The sequence below is a fragment of the Marmota marmota genome, unplaced genomic scaffold, assembly GCF_001458135.2.
Source record: "Marmota marmota marmota unplaced genomic scaffold, marMar, whole genome shotgun sequence".
Taxonomy (NCBI): Eukaryota; Metazoa; Chordata; class Mammalia; order Rodentia; family Sciuridae; genus Marmota; species Marmota marmota.
The window spans coordinates 2,206,214-2,229,396 of record NW_025999961.1 but is presented as its reverse complement, the minus strand read 5'-3'; the positions used below and the strand labels follow the sequence as shown (position 1 = coordinate 2,229,396).

The window sequence follows — 23,183 nt, the reverse complement described above, 5'->3', positions numbered from 1 at the left end:
GTGCATCAGAAGGTATACCATTACCTCTCTTACATTCTTGCTAAATGTAAAATCTCACCCTAATAAAGAGAAAGCATCAAACAAGTCCAACTTGAGAAATAGTCTGTAAAACAAACCATCTGGTACTCGTTACACTTGTCAGAGTCCTAAACTTCCCAGATTGAAGGTCACTAGGCAGACATGACAACTAAAGGTAGTGTGGTCTGGATTCAGTCTGAACCAGAAGAAGCACATTAGTGGAAAAACTTTTGAGATTGGAATAAGTTTATACATTTGTTAATAGAATTCTATCAGTGTTAATTTCCTGCATTTTCAGTACTTGTCTTACAGTTATGGTAGACATTAACATTAGAAGTTGGTTAGCCACATATATGGGAATATTCTGTAATATTTTTAATAACTGATATAAGTATAGAATTACATTAAAGAGATGCAAATTGTATTTTAACCTTTAAATGTTTTTGAAACAGCTTTGGTGTCAACATGTTAAGTGAGCACACATGAACCTTCTTCTCCCACACACCCACCCATTAAGCCTGGGGATATTAACCTCAATAGCTTCTTGAAAGAAATAATTTTAGGACAGTAAGAAGATCTAGTTAATAAATAGAGAGGTAAACTTTTGGTCTTTAATATCTCTAAGGATTAGTAAAAGCTTAAAATAGAAAGACATTCAAGAAGCCTATGTATAAATGCTTCACCTTTTAAAAGTGACTTTCTAGAGTGTAGATACATCTCCTTGTGCCTCTAAGTGGGTTCCACACAAGTCTTGGAAGCAAAGCACAGCTCCAACTCCCAAAGCCAAAAAGGCCAAATGCTGACTTTCCAGGGTCTCCTTTATGCAACTAGAATGCAAGTATTCCAGCCTAGGCTTGGCTAATCCAATCCACCAACTCTGCGCTTTCATTCAGGAGCTGGTGAGAGGGAAGAATGCATTCTGGTGTGGCAGCAGGAGTGGTGGCAACATCCAGTTTTCAGGGGCAGCAGTGCCATTAGTAGTGTCACATCCCCATTGTGGGGTGTCAGTGCTAAGCTCCAGGCTAGTCCTGGGTCTTAAATTTGACTGCTATCTGAGCCAAGCCTTCCTTATTCTCACAGGTTTTCTGAACTTGGTTTTGTAGCTCTCCCAGCAGTTTGGGGATTTCTAGTTTTCTGCTACAATTGAGAACTCCAATCAATATATATTGATATACAGAAGTTTAGATATAGTATCTTTCTATCTCTATTCCACTAGAATGAATTTATGTTGCAAGAGTTATCTGGGATTGTGTATACCTTTCAGTATTTCATAAATATTTATGAACTAGTGAGTTGAGTTTCAGTCATAGTGCAGTGGTTAATAGTGTGGACTCTGAAGACATATGTGGATTGAAATCCAGGTTCTGTCACTTATTAACTAATTGAGATTTTGCAGTTATAAAATGGGGATAATAATAATATCTATCCCAGACTTATTAGGAGAACTAAAGCATATGCACAAACCTATACACACAAAGTGCTTAGAGCAGTACTTACCAGGTAGTATTGTTTTGATTATCATATTAGCTTAGAAGCTTATGTTTGTTTTCTGATTGATTTTTTAAATATCTTAATTGTATTTTTATAGTTTCTCAGTTGATTTTGAAAACAGCCTTTCCTGATATAAATATATAAATGAATTTGAGATTAGTTATCTCAAAGTGCACAGAAATTACCTATATTTGCTTATAAGTTTATTAATGCTGATGAAAATACATATAAACATTTTAGCCAATATAATAGAACCTTTTCCAGCTTTTAAAATTATTTTTTCCCACTGGACACGGTGTACTCCTTAGTCCTAGCAACTGGGGAGGCTGAGGCAGGAGGATCACAAGTTTGAGGCCAGCCTTAGCAAATTAGTGAGGCCTTAAGCAACTTAGTGAGATCCTGACTCAAAATAAAAACTAAAATGGATTGGGGATGTGACTCAGTGGTAAAGTACCTGGTTCAATCCCCAGTACTTAAAAAATAAATCTCCCCACCTAAGCCAATTTGTATTTAACATTTAGGTTACATGAACATGTAAAACAGACATATTCCTCAAGTGACCATAAGATAAACCAGCATAAAGGTTCTTCTTTCTGGATAATTAAATTTTCAAGGGCAAAGTAGTTCAAATAAGCTGACTTCCCTTGAAATAATCTAAAAAAACAAGAATCAAGAAATATTAAAGGTGCTAATGATGAATTCCATGTGTACTATAGAAGTGTGTGAATTAAAATCCAATCTAATTTAGATTATCACTTCTGATCACTTAAAATCACCTCTAATCTATAATGAGCTTCTGAGAATAGGGTTATCATTACTCAACAAAGAACTCGAAGGCAGAATAAGGGAGGTTGCACAGGTGAGCAGAGGGCTGTCGACACAATTTTACTCACAAAGTAGACTAGGTTATCTAAGTCTCACTGGGCTTAGATGTTGACCTGGACCATCAAGTCATGTTTTCTTTCATTATGTTCTGTTTTGTTGTTCTATATGTTGTTTATTCCACTATTTTTTATACATTTATTTATTTATTTATTTTTATCTGTAATATGGTGCTGAGGCTCAAACCCAGCGCCTCAAATATGCTAGGCAGATGCTCTACCTCTAAGCTACAACCCCAGCCCCAATTCCACTGTTTTTAGTATTGGAGGAAATTGGAGATTCAGCTGGGCTAAGAACATTTAATATTCCCCACAAATTTTCTGAATCAAAGATTTTTAACTTTTTCCAAATATAGCTTTTTTCCATTTACAATTTTTTTAAAGATAAGAAACAATAAGTCAACTAAAGAAATGGGTGGGTCCTTGGGCTGTGGAACAATATTACACTTCAGGACACAAGAAAATGCAGAGCCTTAGCATAGGCATGAGTAGCTATTGTCCTTCATCAGGGCATGGACCTCTCCTTATTGGGTCTTCTCCAGGAACACTCTGTGGCACCTGGTTATTGCTGGTACACTGCCTCAATATCAGAGTCATTCCTGGAGTAGAGTTTTATTTTTGTAGATCATACTTCCCAACTAATTCAGTTTTAACTTTTACAGTCTTTAACTTGATTACTTTTTTTCTATTCAGATCTCTCAGATTGCTTTCATCCATACTAGAATATGATCAAATGTGGTGAACTCTTCTTGGTTGATCTGCTGGGCAGTGTGGTTCATGGGAACACCATGCTTCTTCATGCAGTTCTGCCATCAGTGAAAAAGAGGGTTTTCTATTTCATGGGGATATGTGCATGTCACTGCACTATCTGTCCTTCAGCTATCCGAAATGTTTTGAACAATTACTAGTTTTCTGAGAACTGTGTCTATAGTGTGTGATTGGTATATGTTACCCAAACACACAAACAGTGCCAACTAAGGCAACTGCTTGTCCATCTTCCCCTGATGAGGTCCTAAGTCCTGATTGACTTGAATATGCCAAATTCTGATACCCTCTTCCTGTCAGTAGTACCTTTTCTTTTGGTGAACCTCTGTAGCATATATCTTGTAGGAGACAGTTCACACTGATACTATGATCTAAGATCAGATTTTGTGAATTATTAGTGAAACAATTTTATTCTTGACAGTTATTGGAATCTATTCAGCACAGGAATTTTTAGCTCATTTGCTAACAGGCGAAAGTGATATCTCACATGGACTTCAGAAGGTAATGGATCTGTTGTTTTCATAAAGAAGATTAAAATATTAGCTTTTGTTAGTTATCTTCAAGTATTTCTAGAATAATGTAATACACATGGTTCTTTTAAAAAAAGGTCTAACTTGATTAAATGGATAATTTAATTCCCAGTGAACAAAATTAGGCTATTTACTGCCTGCCCAATGGATGAGCAAGCTAAAACTTTTGGAAGAAATGGAAAACATAAAAACAAACCCAGTGAGATTATTTATTTAAATAATAAACAGCATCGTTGTTATGTCAGTGCTTTGAAATTCTTTCCTTAGTTGCCTATTGGAGAAAGATTTCATAACACTGTAGTGGAAAAACCTGAGAAATTACCCCACAATGTCAATGTTCTGATTATGTGACTAAGAATTAGCGAGGCAGTTTTAGTTAGTATAATATGACCATTACCTCCCAGTGGATAAGAACATCATTTTCTATCTCTGAAGACTCATTAGAACTTTCCTCAAATTTTTATTGTAGTCAGTTAGCAGTCTGTTAAAGGAAAGCCAGAGTTCTCTCTGGGATTGCTGGTAAGATAGGAAAGTTTAAAATTACTCTCTAAGTACTTTTTCTATCTCATGTGTAGATCCAGGAACTCTGCCCTGAGAAATTTATTTACATATGAATTTTAAGTCTTAATTCCTTTACTTTCTTGGCTCTTGTGTTCTTTCTTGTCAAAGTTTGTTGTATAATTCTCTGTCAGGGGCTCTAGCCTTTTACATGTTGGTTGAGGCTGAATGAATTCCATGTGTACTATAGAAGTGTGTGAATTAAAATCCAATTTAATTTAGATTATCACTTCTGATCACTAAAATCACCTCTAATCTATAATGAGCTTCTGAGAATAGGGTTATCATTACTCAACAAAGAGTTGAGGCTGGTGTCCTCTGGTTTGGATTATAGATGTCTTCAGGGCAGCAGCTCTTTTGACTTTGGTTCTACAACACTCTTTGGTGGTGATTATGGTGACAAAGTGGTTGCTCCTTTGATTTGAAAAATATCTTTGACTTATTTACATATCCTGAAGATTAATAATATTGGCAACTGTTTCTCAGTACTCACCTACTTTTAAATTATCTATGTCATATCAAAATAAAAGAATAGCTATTATTTGTTGATCTTTTTTGGGTATCAGATGTATTTTGAGCTCTTTACATTTATTATTTCATCTATTTCTTACCACAACTCACTGAAATTTGGTGTTGTTGTTGTTCTTATTTTTATTTTATGCTTCTGAAATCTATATTTTTAGAAGTGTTTTTTTCTTATACAGTGCTTATAGAGAGTTACTGTGATTGTAATAACCTTGAAAAACTAAAGGTTTTCATTGCTTTGTCTTAATTTATTAGTTAAAAAATTCTAAGAACTTCTCAAGTAACTATTTCATTTAAACTTCACAGATAACTATTCCATTGAAATCTTGTTATTTTAACTTAAATACCATTTAGAATATGGTAGCGAGGGTTCTGGTCAATTGTCAGTGCTGCTACATTTTTTTTTTCATAAGTTTTCTGTAGATATGTTTCTCTCTTTCTGATGTGGTATTCACTAGTTTTTGATAAATAGACTATATTGTGTGTTTTTTTTTCATTGAGAGAATGTTAGAGTTAAAAATAATCACAATAATAATTTTAAAAGAACATGCTGACATTTAGATCTAAAGACTTTTTCCTCTAGGCTATGAAGTTTTAAAAGTAGGTCATACTTTGGATTTAAACTCTGAGCAGATACTTGCTCTCTGTATTAGCTTACCTTTTGATCTTAAAGCAGCACTTATTCTTGACTTCAGGAAATTTTAAATTGTCCTTCCAAATTTGGAAATACTGTATGAAATGAAAAATCACCAGTTATTTTAAGGATGAAATTAAGGAAACAAGTTTGGTGCTTTTCTGTCTCCTGAAAGAATTAGAACTTTTCTTCTATCAGTAATCTAAGCTAGAAATATGAAATAGTTAAAAAGTACAAAATTTATGCTCAATTGAATAAAATTGGAGTATAGGGAGGTACTGTTAACATTCTACAGAGTGACTTTTCATCAACCAGAGGACAGTAGAATCTGAGGATATTGAAGTCTACACCCTCAACACAGTCTGCCTCACTGAGTTAGCATAATTGCCAATTCACTTGTTTTCTATTACTCTGTTCATTATAAGAAAACTGCTGTTGGCTTTTGGAACTATTTTTTTTCTTAGTTCTGCCAGCACTACAAACCACTAAAGAACACGACCTTCAACCTTTTCTCTTTTATTTCTCTAATTCGTAACATCCTTTCTTATACTTAGAATTTCTATTCCAGACTCTATTCCACTATAATAGCTGCCTAGTTCTAGTAAGTAAATACATCAGGCTCATTTTTCTGCTAGAGGTATTGATGACTAAATACCAATAGTGTTTATTCTACAGTAGCATAGAATTTTATTTTTTACACCCACTATTATATACCCACTATTTTAGAAAGGCCTAGTCTATGGGCTATCTGTGGGGATGAAATATTATTAAAGGTAACTTTAAAAGCTTCAGATTTTGTAACTTTCAGTATAATGTTTTATTTTAATATACCTATAGGAATTTCAAAAGGACAATTGCCAAAAAGTGTGGTCTCTGTTTTCTTAGAGCAGGTAGGTATCTCTTTATTAGTAAAACTCATTTAATGAATATTTATTTCAAGATCAACTATCTGGTGAGAATTAATTTCCCATTTTAAGTTCCTTTAGTCTATTGCATTGTTCTCTCCACCTCTCCTCTGCTTTTCTGTTCCTGTATTAATTCTGTTTTTTTCTTTTAGATACTTAATAGCATTTATTCTTCCTTTCCTTTCTTTATCTTTCTTTATCTCTTCACCGTCTTAATTTACTGAGAAAAATTTAAATTCTTTAGGATTAGAAAATAAGAATTATATTCTCATTATTGTTACTTAAGTTTGACATAATAATCTTGATTTCTGTTGTCAAAATTTAAAATAAGATGACAGTTGAAAATGAGCATATAGATTATAATTCTATACTCAGATATTTAAGGGGTCCCATTTAAGATGATCTAAAAAAGAATAGTTCCAGCATGAAACTGTCCAGATATGACACATACCAGGTACATGTGACAACCAGGAAATAGTTATATAATTAGAATCAGAAAAGAGAATCCCGAGGGAAGCACAATGCCTAGGAGTACATAGTGACGACTGACAAAGTGAGACAGCTACCTCTGCCTGCTTACCTAAGAGACAGAGAAAGTAATAAGAAGAGTGGCATAGGAAGAAAGTAACCAGAGAGCAATAAATACTCATCACGAACATGTTTTATGTCTTTAATAATTCAGAGATTCATTTACTTACTGCCAGCTCTAATTTTAATTTTATCAGTTTTATAAATGGGAGAATAAATTAAACTCTTTACTAAATAAATACTATTGTTCAGTTTTTTATAAAATTATGATTCAAAACTGATTTTTGCATTGATTTCATAGTGTTTCAGGGGGAGGAGGATTGGTTGCTTTTTAGTGAGCATTAAGTATATAGGATATATTTTCTTAAAGATTGTTTGCTAGTAAATTGGTAAATCTAGACATCTTAAACCTCAAGTAACAGGCCTTCTACCAAATATAGTGTTAAGAGGTAAGTTATTGCTCCTCAGTAAATGAACATTATAGTTAAAAAAAAAGTTTTAGGCCTCAATTTTGTGACTTTCTTTGGGAAATAATGTTTTGATTTTTCTAAAATGTCTCTACCCTTACCCAAATGAAAAGATAAAATAAGAAAAACTCCCTTTTTTAGCATTTCTTTACAAAGGCTAAATCTTTGTTTCAGTGGTTGTTGCCATTAAACAGTTATAGAAAAATTAAGTAGTAGTGAAATAGGTAAGGTCTTTTCCAGCCATGTATTATATAATGTGACTGTCATGACACTATGCAGACTGTAACCAGATACCTCGGTGCAAGGCTACCTGCCCAAACCTTGTGAAATTTTTCATGAGACCTGAAACCATAGCTAGTACTCGCTTTTCCAGGTAGCTTGTATTTCATAAGAGAAAAATAACACCTTTACTTTTGAAAACCTGTTGATACTTGCAGTCTTACTAAGCTATGCCTGTATGTTAAAATGAACTTAGGAGCTTTATATTTATGAAAAACAAAAACAAAATACCAAACAATTACCAATTGGAACAAGTGTCCTGTCTTTGTATTTTGCCTGTGATACTCTTAAACTCATCTGGTCATTTTCCCTAGTTCATGCTCTCCTACATCAGGTAAGTATCCACATGTCCACACATTAACTGTGTCATTTAGTATTGACTGAATGTCGATACTTCTCTCATGAAAAAAAAAATTGTACTTTTGCTATGAGTGTGCTCCTGAAAGTCAGGAACATGACTATGAACTTTTGGTTCCACTTGGTGTTCTCCAACATCAAGAGATGTTTCTTATTAGATTCCTGAAACTTCAGGTTTTTTTTAAAAAAACTATTTTTTAGTTATACATTGACACAGTATTCTTATTTTTTATTTACTTTTTAAAAAAATATTTATTTTTTAGTTTTAGGAGGACACATTATCTTTATTTTTTTTTAATTTTTATGTGTTGCTGAGAATTGAACCCAGTGCTTCACACATGCTAGGCAAATGTGCTACCACTTGAGCCACATCCCCAGCCCTTTTATTTACTTTTATGTGGTGCTGAGGATCAAACCCACTGCCTCACACATGGGAGGCAAGCGCTCTACCTCTGAGCCCACACCCCAGCCGCCTGAAACTTCAGTTTTTATTATTTGTCTCTGCATTCTTTTAAGAGGGCATTCTTTTAGTTTTATTCAGATGTACCTTTGTTGTAGAATTTATAGTTAGAATATTTGACCCAAATCCGACTTGTTTGATATTTTTACGAGTATTTAGATTCTTCAATTGGAATTCATTATTTGGTAAAATAGTACTAATAATGCCTTCCTGGGTATTCTGGTATCAGCAGAGCTGCTGCTAATAGTTTGTACATTGAAATATCTTTAAAACATCTTTATTTAAAATAATAATTTTAAAACCTTAATGTGTCTAGATTTGGATTCCAAACTAGATAGAATAGAAACCAAAAATTTAAACCTATAACTGATTCTTTAAAGAAAACTATAATAACAGTTCATCGTCTTACTGCAGGTTTTAATTATTTGCTTCTTTTAATCCCCTCTTTTGTCTGTTTTTATGGAAGATGTTTAAAATATCATTTCTTCTCTTCTTATACAATATTAGGACGTGGCTTATCTCTGAATGTTTCAGAGTGAGTACCATGAGCACCAGTCTGTGCTAATGCTATAACATCATATGGGTGGTGTGTGTGTGTGTGTGTGTGTCTGTGTGTGTGTCTGTGTATGTTTGTGTGAGAAGGCTGGGGCGTACATAGGGGCATGTCCTTTATCAGTTATAGGAAAAAGTCTCATATGGAATGAGGCTCAGCAATTTTGTATATTTAAATTTAATGTTAAAATAACGTAAATAGGTGTGCATGGTATTTTATGTATTTCACTTCCAAAGTAGAGGACAAATTACTTCAGGATGTGTTGTGAGCTCCATGAGAGCAGGGACCTAGTCTGTCTTGTTGTCCATGCTCTATCTCCAGCTCGAAGCCCTTGCAGTTCTCTTCAGGAAAGACAGTATATCATACCAGGTCTTTCAGGCATGTTGAATTTCCTTCTGTTTTCATCTATCCTTATGCAGCTAATCCACCCTAGAGTGATGCCATAACTTAGAAATTCACATGATGAATCCCTATATTGACTTGAATTAGTAAATAACATTTTTTCTTTTTAGAATAATATTTTCCAGAGAAAGAGGGCTATTCTTTTAGTGGTAATCTGTTGGCAACTTAAAACATCAGCAGACATTCTCTTCACCAATTATGTATCATCTTGAGTTTATGGACAAAAATAGTAGATTGGAATATTTCTTCAGTTTTGAATTAAACAACTCTATAAAGTTGAGTACTACTTAACTTCTTTGTAGTTTGTTATTCATGGAATTTTAAATTTCTCTTACTGAAAGGAAAAATAACAAATTTTCAAATATGAAGATATTATTTCATATATAAAAATGATAATTTGGAGCAAGAATTTTCTCTACCATTTTTTATTTTTGTCTCTTTTAAATTGCATTGATCCTGTTGAATTTTGCTCTTACTAGTTACTATTATGATATCAGTTTGGTTTTCATTAATAACTTGTCAATAGCCACTAAGGGATTTTTTAAATGACCTTTAGAAATCATTTAGAAATGAGGTAAAACTACACAATGTGAATTTTCAGTGGTAAACTTTCTTAAAAACAAAGTTCTATGCCCTACTTTATGAAAATAAAATTTAAAAATATATTATAAAAATAGTTCTGTGTGATCACCAGAAGAGATTCATGTAGGACAAGTGCTTGGACTAAGACATTCAGGATAACTATAAGGTTGGCAGAAAGGAAAGAGACAAGTTCTCCAAAGAGAATAGCTTAGGCAAAGTATAAAGTGGAAGATGGAAGTCTTTCCAAGAGATGGTGACATTCAAGTTTTTCTTTACAGTCCTTTGTGGATTTTGTGTCTGGAAAATAGACATGACACAAGGGTCTTTCCTAATTGTATCACTGGGTTGTTTTAAGCATGAAATATAGTAAATATAAAAGTGCTTTGTAAGTGGTGAAGCTCATACACATTCAGCATGATTCACTTACTATGTCATTATCAACATGTATTGGTAGTTCCGAGGGTATAGACGTATATTAGTCACCAAAAGGAGGTACTGGATGTGAGAGAAAGATGATGTTAAGGAATACTTGGTCAGAGTCAAAGATAATGCTTAGTGACTGAGAAATGAACTAAATGAATTTTTTAAAAAGTCAAGATTATGGGCAGGTTTAGAGGTAAAGATGTATGAGTATAGTTCTAGGAATGTTGTTTGGAGGTGATGATAGTATATCTAAATAAAGATGTCCATTTATCATTAGACATAAAAGACTTCGTGAGAGCAAGGTATGAAACGGAGTGAAATTTGGGGATTGTTTGCCCGGTAGATAATTGAAACCCTGTGCATTCTTAAACTCTTGGGGTAGTGGGTATGGGAGGTGGGGAGGGCAGACATATAAGGGCAAAACCATGCATGTGTTTGGTCTTTCACATACTCTCTCTCATATGCTTCCCTCCCTATTTTGAGGAGGGAAATAAACTCTCCTTTATCTTTCTCCACTGCCCATTCACTCACTTTTTTTTTTTTAATCCTGCCTCAAACAGCAACACTTCCTTCAACAAGACTTCCTTGAGGGCTTTCAGAGCATCAAACAACAGAATAGGCTTTATTTTTATAGGTGCAAAGTGTTAAAGGAATTAACTGGCTACTTCCCATTAGCTTTGAAAGAGAGAGGGCCTTTTATCTCTAAATAGATCCCTCTCCAACTTCATTTGTGCTGATTTGAAGAGAATGCTACTAAGTGTGTCTTGATAGTGAGAAAGCTGAGACTCATTTGGCTGAGATGATCCTGGGGACAAGACAGTTCCTGGAGACCACATCCTTGGTGGGGCCATTGCTGCAGTGGCACCAAGTAAAGTTGTGTAGGCTGTTGTTTGTAATCTAATTCCTCCAGTAAGTCTTCTCTCCCATTGTGCATTTTTATATTCTCACCAGAACAGTGTGTATGTGTTTCTAAAACATGCTGTAAACTTGCCCACCTCCATACCTTTGAGTGGGTAGTTTCCTCATCCTTGAGAGTTCCTCCCACCTCCCATGGCCATGGAAAACCATACTCCAAGGTACAGGTCTCTTGAGTTCTCTCTCTCAATCAGTCTACTGGGAGAAGAATGATTGCTTCTTTCTTTCTACCCCAAACATTTTGTGTCAGATATAGATAAAAGATCAGATCCCAGATTCAGACTGTGTAGATTTAAATCCTGGCTTTAATTAAGCATATAACCTATTTTCTCATTTGTGAAATGGATATGAAAACAAAATGAAATAAGTAAAGGACTTAGCCTAGTCCTGGTACAGAGTAAGTGCTTAATAAACAGTCCTGTAAGGTAAGTTATTGTTTATATCTTGTAACCAAAGCAGTGATTTCATTCTTTGTTATTCACACCTATATGCCTTTGTCTCCTTTGTAAGATTGGGAGATCTCTGCAGTTACGGTCCCTGATGTAGTCATCTTGCTCCTCAAAGTATGAAAAAGTACAGTGCTTCTCTTACAGTAGAAACTCAGTAATTGTGAGATGGTATGAATGGAAGAGCCAATTAAGTGTCGATATGGAGCAACAGCATTTGTCAATCTGTCTTCCACTGAAACTGTAATGTCTTCAAATCTAAATTTTAAAAGCATAACATTTTATTGTATTTCCTTTAAAAAATGCTGCCTACTTTCACTGATACCCTCTGTCATAACAAATACCACGGTACACACACCTTGATCATGTCACTCATTGTAGTTACATAATTAATGTGTTTATACTTGAACAAAAACTTTTTGAAAAGGAATTAGGGCTAAAAATTATGTAGAGGGATGAGGGAAACCCAAACTTATTTTTTATTGTTTAGGTGAATCATTATTTTTAATCAAATGTGAGTTTTTAAGCTGATGAACATAGATTACTGTGATTATAGATTAATGCTCCCATGCTATCTCTGTTTCATACAGAAAATGGAAAATATTTAATTACATATGCTCTCATTTTTTTCACAAAATGTTGTAGATACTAGTTAGTAAGACATATATCCACAGAAGATAGCTTCTCAATGGAAACTCTGTAGTCCTAGATGCGTGAGAAGGGGCAGCATGAAAATCACCATTGAACAATAGCTTGTCATTTCTAAATACACTATGCCCTCTCCCACTCCTTACCTTAGAAATATTGCCTCCTCTGCTATAATATGCTTTGCCCATTTGCTTGGTCTGTTGATCTTCTGTTTATCCTTCAAATCCCCCTTATATATGTCATCACCTCTGTAAAGACATTCATTCCTCCTGGGCAGAGTTAAGTCATTTCCTGTTATGGTTTGGATATAAGGTGTCCCCACAAAGCCCCTGTGTGAATGCAGAGATATTCAGAGGTGCAATGATTAGATTATGAGAGCTGTAATATAATCAACCCATCCTAGTTTGGATGGACTGACTGGATGATAACTGTGGGCAGGTGGGAATGTGGCTGAAGAAGATGGGTCACTGGGGGTGTACCCTGGAAAGGCACATTTGCCCCCTTGCCACTCCATTCAGCCTTAGCTTGGGCCCAGCCATGGAACAAGCTGACCATAGACTGAGTCTCTGAAACCATGATCGAAAATTAACTTTTCCTCTTCTAAGTTGGTCTTGTGGGGTTTTTGGGTCACATTGATGAAAAGCTAACACACCATTTCTTCTCAGCCCTGCGAGAGCCCTTAGGGTGCACCTTGTACATGCCACTGTGGGTTCCCCTAAATAGGAGCTAGCCTAGCTAGCCCCAGCTTCAAAAGTGCTTAGGTGCTCCAAATGTGTATATAGAGAGTGGGCAAATTAATAAATGAGATAATAAGTAATATGAAATCTGCAAATGGTCAAAAGTCCAGATTATAGGCTGACAGCCCCTTCCATCCTCCAACCATTTGCCAGCCTTGGTTTATGTTTTGTTTTAATATAAAACTGAATGTTTCCATTTTTGTCTTCTCATGTTCTCTTTGACCATCATTTAAATAAAGGGAGAGCCTGACGAAGTGGCTTAGACAGTTTTCATTTGGGCCAGTGTATGATCTCTTTACTAGAAGATTCTTTAGTATTAATCGTATTTTCTATTGATAGAAGGAATCTTAATAATCTGTACACAACTCATTGCATCACTTTCCCTTCAACTAATTCTTAGAAAGTGATTTAGGAGACTTGTTTAATTTCTTGAGGGGGGAGAAAAGCATGTCCTAATTCTTTATTGGCACATACACAGATTTTAAGGTACTTGATTATTAATAACAGATTGTTAATACATCTTAGCTGTTTGTGATATACTATAATAAAGTAATAGCACTGATGTTTTTTGTCTTGATCTGTTATTAACCAATGAAGTAAATGTTTGATAGATTTCTGTTTAATTTGCACCTTTATGATACTCTTTAAATGGTATGCTTGATTTCAGTTTCTAATTCTTGCATTCCCCCCACTCTTCCCTCCTCTCTTTTCTTCCCTTTTTTCTCCTTTCTTCTCCTCTCTCCTTCCCTCTCTCTTTCACTCCCTCCCTCCCCTCTTTCTTTTCTTTCTCTCCTTCCTTCCTTTCTTTCTCCCCTCCCCTCCTCCCCTCCCCTCCTCCCCTCCCCTTGCCTTGGGCCTTTTCATCAGTGCCTTCTACTCTTTTGATTTTTTTCTCTTTCTTTCTTCTATGCTCCTTTTCTAATATCTTTAAGTAGAACCTTAGGACTTTTGAAACCTGTCTTCTAATCTATACATTAAATGTTTTAAATTCTTCTCTAAACTTTGTGTCATAGCTCACTCTGCCATAACAAAATACCATAGTTACTGTGGTTTAAACAACAGATATTTATTTCTCACAGTTCTAGACACTGGGGACTTTAAGATCAAGGTGCCAGCAGATTTGATTCCTGCTGAAGGCCTCTTCTGGTTGTAGAGGGTCTCCTCTTTGTGACCACACATAACCAAGTGGGGGAGGGGCAGGCTTTGGTCTTGCTTTCTCTTGTAAGGACACTGATCCCTTTGTGAGGCTACCCTCATAAATTCATTTAAACCTAATCATTCCCAAAAGGCCCCACCTCCAGATATCAAAGCCTTGGGTGTTAGAATTTTGGGGGACACATTTCATTCATAAAAATTCCTCCAAATTTGACTTTTTGTTCATTTTTTTAATAAATATAAAATATTTTCTGTTGTGATTTTTCATTTGAGCTGTGGAATACTTAGAAGTTTTTGGCATAATTTCCAAATATTTTTGTTTTCTAAATTATTAATTGATTTCAATTTTAATTCTTTTATGGTCAGAGAATATACTTTGCATGGTTTCAAAACTTTTAAATTTATAAAGATTTGCATATTTCTTGGTCCAGACTATAGTCGGTCACAGGAACCGTTGCATTTAAACTTGAAAATAATGTATTCTGTCTGGGATGCAGTGTCCTATAAATGTCAGTTAGGTCAACTTGTTTGATAGTATTGCTCATGTCTCCTCTATCTTTACTAAATTTATGTCTACTTGTTTTATCAGTTACTTAGAGAGGAATGTTGAAATATAAATGATAATTGTGGATATGTCTACTCTTCTTTCAGTTCCTTTCTTCCTGTATTTTAAGGCTTTTTATTAGGTGCACGCACATTTAGAATTATGTCTCATGCTGAATTGGCCCCTTCATCATTACATAATAACATTTGTCCTCTAAAACAGTTACTTCAGGTTTCTTTTGATTTGTTTTTGCCTGGTGTAACATATTTCACACTCTTTTACTTTTAAACTAACCTAAAACAAGTTTCTTGTAGATTCATATAGTTGAGTCTTGCTTTTTTATTACACATAAAAATCTTTGCTTTTTTAATTGAAGCATTTCTGTCTGTGCAGCCTAGTATGTGTAACTTTTTCGATGGAAACCAAAACAAAATTTAAAAATCAGTTTTTTAATCACAGTAGCCATTTTCACAATTCTAGTAGCTACATATGGTAAGTAGCTACCATGTTGGACAGAACACGTGGATTTCCTCTGCCCTTTTCTTCATAACAGTCAAACTCTGATTCATGTTTATGGGAAGTCTTGGGAAACAGCAAGTGTCCCGAGTTTCCTTTTTCTCTCTGAATAGGGAAGGGGTAGGGGTGTAGGAAGGTTTCCTTCTCCTGCCAGTGGTAGATAACTGGAATCCCCAATTTCTTGAATGTCTGTGGATTGTTAAAAATTCCTATTCATTTCTTTTATCTTCTCTCTTCTTCAAATTAGAAAATAGATGAAAATACAATTTTATTTTTAGCTTTAATTGTACATTTAGTTTTTACTACTAGGTCATTGTTTGTTTTGTGGTTTTGATTAAAATGTCATATCTTTAGGATCATTATCAAATACAATAAGATTTGAACAAGCAAAAATATTAAAACACTGAGAATATGAATTATAGTTTATTTCTTCTTAAAGCTAGGGTTTGTATTCTGCATCTGTTCTCATAAGCATGACACAATGCCATGGACCTAGAAGGCAATCAGTAAACATTAGCTTCAAATTGAAAGTGAAATTAGAACTGCTTTTTTCAAATAAGTTAATGCAATGCTTAGAATAAACAAAATATTGTTATTCTCATTTTTAGTTATTATGAGGGTGTTTTCTCTAACAAACTATACATTTTGAAAAGGGAAACTGGTTTTAATTTTGTACAAGAGTCACTAAGTTAAAGTTGCATTACACTGACTACAACTTTGACTTCTGAGGTAAAAAGGCGAATTTCAACCAGTTAACTCAGAAATATAATCCTTGAAGAAAAGGCAAAAGATCATTTGACTTCTACAATATAAATTTTACCTAGATTTTTAAATTGCTTTATTTTCTGTTTTCTTCCCTGAAATCCCAGCAATGTGGTTTCTTTGCTCCTTTGTTCTGGTTCTATGTCCAACATGAGAAAAACCACAGTTTTGCAGGTTGGTACCATTCCAGATTTATAATATATGTTTTCTCCTTGGTTCTTATCACTTTAGCAATCTCTTCCTTTCTTCTTGTGAGGTCTGTCATTCATTCATCATTTTGGGTGTTTTTGAACTTTCCCAGCTCTTTTTTGGTTTATCTTACAACCCTCCCTCTGCCTGTGAGCCCAATTCCTATTCAGTTACCTCCTTTCCTTCACATGGAAAAAATAAGTACTGGATTATGAACCCTCACTTATATAAATGTGTTCATCCCACCTCGGTTTCTCAGCCTTGTTCCCTGTAGTCTCCAAGGAAGAGGTCTTTTTCTTCTAGCTCCTCACTAATCCTTTCACCTGTGCATTTGATCATGTCCTTCCTGCTTCCTCTGAGACCTAATTCTATCAGTTACTCCCTTTCCTGTATTTTTATCCTTTTCATCCCTATTGGCTCCTAGAAAATATGCTCAAGTTTCTGCTTTTCATTTATTTCATTTCACAGAATCCTCCTCCAACTCTTCCTTCTTTCATTGTCAGATTTCTACCCAGAGTGGATTCTATTTGCTGTATTCATTTCACAAATTCACTGGAACCACCCCTACCAAAGTCACTGAGTACAACTTGAATTGCTGTCTTACATACTTCCCTATTACCTAGCTTCAGGCTCTCACCTAGGGCACTGCAAGTGTCTGACTTATCTCTTTGCTTAGGCTTCCCGTTTCTAGTTTACTTTTATTACCACTAAAAAAGCAGAGTGGCTTTTTAAAATACTGATATGATCACCTGACCTCTGTATCCTACACATTTCATAGGTTCAGTAGTTCCGACAAGATAAAGATCCACATTCCGTAGAAGAGAATATGAACCTGCTAATGATCTGACCTCTAGCTCTTCAGTCTTATCTGCTACTGTCTATTATTGAGTCCCACCCATAGTTCCCAAGTTATATGCTATTTCACACTTTTGAGTCTCTTATAGTCTGAGTCCTCTAGCACGGTAACATGTCCTGTATCCCTAGAATTCTCCTATTTAACTTTAGAGACCATGGTTCAAAGACCATGGCCAAGCAGCCTTACCAGGCTTTACCTGGCTTCTCTTTCCTCCCTTTCCAACCCATCACCGTCATACTACCATTTTAAAGTACACTTTTTTGGTTGGTTTTACTCTATAGTTGGGTATACTGTCATTATAGATTATATAATTTATTGTAGATATTTCTTTTTATCTTTAGTTCCCTTTTTAGATAGAGCTCCTTGATAGTATAGAGCCATTTTTCTCATCTTGCCATCTGCCCACAACTGTCTTAGTGCCTTGATAAATGTTCACAGAATTAGCAAATTTCAGCAAATATTATTTGGTGCTTCTTCTATAGGCAGTGTTATACTTTTAAATTTAGATTATAAGTTTTGGATCATATGTTTTTAATGCCACTGAAATTAATGCTGATTGCTGTATCATATTCTTTTTCTTTTTTACTTTACTGGGGATTGAACTCCAGGGTGCTTGGTCAATGAGCTACATCCCAGTCTTCTTATTTTTTAATTTTGAGAAGGGCTTACTAAATTGCTAAGGCCTTGAACACTTGTGATCCTCCTGCCTCAGCCTCCTGGGTTGCTCAGATTACAGGCATGCACCACTATACCAGGCTTTGTGTCATGTAGTTTCCAGTTCTAAAGAGCAGGAAAATAAGTTTGTAACTGGATAAGGTAGTCTATCTGAATATATAGGTCTTTCGTTGATGTTATTATAAAATATGTTACCAATTCATCCATGCATTCATTTTCTAATTACATCATAAAGAATTAGAGAAAAGATTTCATGAAATTTATTATCACTTTTTTTCTTGGCATTCATTCTCCTTCCCCTTTACCTTCGTGTAGCTTGCAGAGTTGTCTAAAATGCAAAGCTGATGATTTAGTCTTCTGCTCATGAATCCTCAATTCTTCCTTCACGTTCACTTATATGCTAGTTACTTTGATAATCTCCCACTATACCAAATTCAATATCTTGTTCTTAGACTTCTCTTGAAAGTTTGTTTTTGCTACACAGCCATTCTGCAACCCTTTTGCACCTGCAGCTGGTAACGCTCACTCTTCTCTACTCTGAGCATGTGGTTCAGGAGGATAAACATAATAGCACATTGGCAGTATTTATGTTAAATGAGCCCATCTTTTCCACGCATCTGCTGCACAGGCGCAGAAACAGATATGTTGTTTCAGCTATTGGCTGCCAGGGAAACAGAAGGGTTGCCACAACACAGTTGACAAACAACCCCCTAAAATACCTAAAAAGCATCAACTCATGCTGCTGGAAAATCAAAATCAGTAAAGGACTGTACATTTTTTTTTTTAAATTTTTTATTGTTGGCTGTTCAAAACATTACATAGTTCTTGATATATCATATTTCACACTTTGATTCAAGTGGGTTATGAGCTCCCATTTTTACCCCATATACAGATTGCAGAATCACATCAGTTACACATCCATTGATTTACATATTGCCATACTAGTGTCTGTTGTGTTCTGCTGCCTTTCCTATCCTCTACTATCCCCCCTCCCCTCCCCTCCCCTCCCCTCTTCTCTCTCTGCCCCCTCTACTGACATTCATTTGTCCCCCTTGTATTATTTTTCCCTTTCCCCTCACTTCCTCTTGTATGTACTTTTGTATAACTCTGAGGGTAAGGACTGTACATTTTTGATGCCTGATTTCAACTTGGTTCCCTACATCCTCATGTAGAAATTGGACTATTCTCTAAAGCAGCAACTGGATCATCTTTAGAAGAATACATTTTAGGTTCACTAGCTTTTGCAGGAAAGTGTACTCAAAATCCCTTAGTAGGTCACTGGTGAGTTGCTTTGTAGTGCAGTTGAATTGTGCACCATTTGGATGCTTAGTCTTTTGACTGACTTTGATAAGGTTGGCTCTAACAAACCCAGCATCCTTTTCATTCTGTGGCGCCACTAGGCCCGCCACCCTGCCATCCCTCTTTCTCCTCCCCCTTCCCTACCGTCTCACTATCCCTCACTTGAACTGCCTGCCAGAGTTCACAGACAGCTGGGCAGAGTGGCTAAATCACCCAGCTGCCCGGGAAACTTGGCGGCCAGGCTGAGGGAAGGAAGCATCGGCTCTCTTTGAAGGTTGGCTGCCAGTGAATCTCAGGCAGCTGGACTTCAAAGAGGGGACCGATGGGCTTTCCCTCCTGTCTAGGCAGGTCATTCCACGGTGCTGCGCTTCCGGTGTTGGCATGGTGGTTTCCAAGTTCCTCTTAAATTAAAGAGCTGAATTGGGAGCTGCACTTGTGCTCACATGTGTGTTTCTTATGTGATACAGACAGTCCAAGCCTCCACACACTGTCACTCTAAACTTAAGAATTAAAGATAAGAAGAAAAGGTAACATCTTTTAAAGGGTGGCCAGGGGAAATCCACAGCAGTGGGATTTCAGCTTGTCACTGATTATCAGCTTGTCACTGTTATTTACCAAGTTTTAAATTACTCAGGGACTTCTGATGTGATCTTGAATAAAGGCTAATCAGCCAATGCTTAAAGACTGAATATAGCTGGTAACCTGGAATTAAATGGAGCCATGGTGATAGTTTTATCTGTTTATAGAAATGGGTGTAGCAGTCACCCACTAGAACACACTTGCTGCACTGACCCACTTTTCACCTTTCACCAGTGGTTGGTGAGAGAATGGGCCTAGTAGGGGAAGAACAAGGTATTATATGAACAGAGTTGGGGCCTGCTTTATTTGCAAATGGCGGTCAGAGTAAAGGGAGCCTAAAATCAGAAAAGCCAGAGTATATTTTGTGTACACTAGTGGCCAATAGCGCAGACCCTCCAGTCAGGCTGCCAAGTTTCAAATCCTGGCATTACTATGTACTAGCCATGTGACCTAGGGCAACTGACTTTACCTTTTTTGTACCTCAAACTCACCTGGAAAGTAAGGCTAATGATAGTATTTATCTCACAAGGCTGTTGAAAATATTCAAATGGTTAATAGAAACCATATACTTAGGACAGTATGTAGCCCATGGTAGGTGCCCAATAAATGTTAGTTATAATTATTATGTACCAGCTCCCATTGACTGGAACTAGGAGGAAATAACAAATGACTTCGGTTTGTGATGTTTACTGTTCCTGTTTGGATAAAAGACTGCTACTGTCTGCCTTGGATTGAATTTCTAATAGGATATTTGAGAAATCCTTAATAGTGTAAAATATCTTATTATGTAATTTGAAGGAGAAAGCAGTTATATTTATCAATCCCTCTCAGTACACTGTCTGCCTTGAGGATATACGGAGACTTGATTCATTGAAGGCCATTACTATAACATTCCCTCATACACAACCAAAGGAAGAAACATGGCAACTTATCATAAAGGGGTATTTTGAGTTAGAACCATGGTTAGAGGTTTTGCTCTTACAATTTCTTGCCATATATATTTGGGTAAGTTATCTCACTGAGCCTCACTCAGCCTTGTTTATAAAATGAGGTAATGATGTATAACTCAGCAGGCTTTTTTAAAGAATGAAATTAGAAAATGTATGTTTTACTGCCCTAAATAGCAACATGTTGGATAAATGTAGCTGCTGCTGTTATCATTATCACTATTATTGCTACCACCATTAGGTTATAAGTTATTGAACCACAAGGAAGCCTCCAATTAACCTCAGTGATCTGAGAAATAATAGAGGGTCTTTCCCTCAGGTTTTTGTTCTTTCTAGATCAAAGTTGAGCTGATTTGGGGCCAAATCTAGCCAGCACCATTTTTGGGGTAGGGGGTACTGGGGATTGAATTCAGAGGCACTCAACTACTGAGCCACTCCCCAACCCTATTTTGTGTTTTATTTAGAGATAGGGTCTCACTGAGTTGCTTGGCACCTCACTGTTGCTGAGGCTGGCTTTGAACTCGAGATTCTCCTATCTCAGCCTCCCAAGCTGCTGGAATTGCAGGCGTGTGCCACCGAGCCCGGTGGCTACCTCTTTTTGTAAATGAAGTTTTATTGGAACACATAGCATTATCCATTTATCTGTGTGTTGTCTGGTTGCATTCATCCTATAATAGCAGAAGTGAATGGTTGTGACAGTCTATAAGGTTCTCACAGCTTTAAATATTTACCATTTGTTTCCTTCCAGGAAGTTTGCTAACCCTTGATCTAGATATGTGTTTTCCCAATTAAGATTCAGAGAATGGTTCCATCCATACTGGTATGTGCTATGTGAAAAAAAATGTAGTCAAATAAGCTTTGGAAATGCTAAAGAGGTTGATTTATTCCAGGAGTACTACTTAAAAGTTCTGGCTTTTAATATACTGATGTGTATTGTGAATCTTTAAGACAAGGCCATGGTATGCAAATAAACTCTAGTTTCCCAGGCTTGCTTGGCTATAGCCCCCGCCCCCATCCCCAATATGATGATGTTACACAAAACATTCTCTGGGAAACCCTGCTCTTGGGCTCTCTCTCTGGAAAGACTTTCTTCTTAAATCATTTCTCTTGGTGATTTAGGTGATATTCTCATTTGGAGACCTATGGAATATCATATGAGATTCTCTATTAGTTACCTTATTTTTTCCCAGTAAAAATTATATTTTGCTTAAAATCAGAACAGTAAAATCTGCCAGTTATTTAAATTGTCTAATCAGATAATATCCCCATCTTTAAATGATTCTGTATGATGTCTCAGAATTATAAATCAGAGTCTCAAAGTCCAAGAAAGACAGGCTGTTTCATTTCATGCCTTCTTGAAAATTTAAAAGCACAGGCCCTCTGTAGGGCTTTAAATTTTTTTTTTTTTTTACATCCAGATTTCTGAAACATAAATCTTGAATGCCTAACTGGTATACCAGCTGATCTCAGCTAGGGTTTATAAGAAGAGAGATTAATGTGAAGGTAACTTTTGCCCTAGCCATAAGGGGTTTGTTTTATAGACTAAAGTAAACACCTTGAATTTCAAGTTGCAAGCACATGGGGAGCCAGAAGATTCCAGAGCACTGGCGTCATATTCTGCCTGTGACTCACATATCTCAGTGGCTGAGCTTTCTTTTGCAGCTGCAGCTTCCAGCTGGTCATCAGATAGAGCCTTAGGTAGTCACACACTGTCACCTGGTTTGAGATGACCAAATAGGCATATAGTTGTAACATAGTCCAGTTATGAATGAAGGCTGGGCTATCTCTTTGCCAAACACAGATGATAAATAAATGCTAAGTCATAGTTATGAATCCCAGTGGTTGTAGCAGTGAAATGGAACTGAGAGTGGAGAACCTGCTGGGAAGTGCAGCCCTGGTCATAAATGCAGTCTCCTCTCTCACGTGTGAGTTTCCCACCAAACCTGACACAATGCTTGGCTTATAGTTGGTACAATAAATGTTCTATGAAAGACATGTTTTCCTTCTTTTCCAGCTTGTACATCATTTCGAGTATCCAATGTTTTGTCTTTTTAAAATATATATACATACATATACATATATATACACATACATATACATATATATATATATATACATACATATACATATATATGTATATATATTTAGCTATAGGTGGACACAATACCTTTATTTTATTTTTATGTGGTGCTGAGGATCAAACCCAACACCTCATGCATGCTAGGCAAGCACTCTACTACTAAGCCGCAATTCTAATCCCCCGGCGTTTTATCTTAATTTATTTCTTCTCAGTGTTGTGTGTCTCACTGGGTTGTCAGCAAATGTAGTTGGATTCTAAAATTTTCATATTTCACTTTTACATTATGGAGAATGATGAATGGACTTTGATCATATTTTATTGTCTTTTGTCTTTAAATTATTTCTTCAAAAGAAGGGAAGGAAGAAAAATAGGAAGGAAGGAAGGAAGAGAAAAACATGGCCTGAAACTTAATTTTTTTTAAAGAAGTTAGAAACTTAGAAAACTGTCAACTTACCGTGAAACATATTGTTTCCTTGA

At 35.9% G+C, this 23,183-nt stretch overlaps 1 protein-coding gene and 1 pseudogene across 2 annotated transcripts in view; one reads left to right on the top strand and one right to left on the bottom strand.

Moving 5' to 3' along the window:
• The window catches only part of Wdr70 (WD repeat domain 70), a 281,334-nt gene that overhangs the window by 198,929 nt on the left and 59,222 nt on the right, over positions 1-23,183 (top strand). The window lies entirely within an intron of this gene.
• LOC125616748 lies at positions 1,943-12,943 on the bottom strand (annotated as a pseudogene).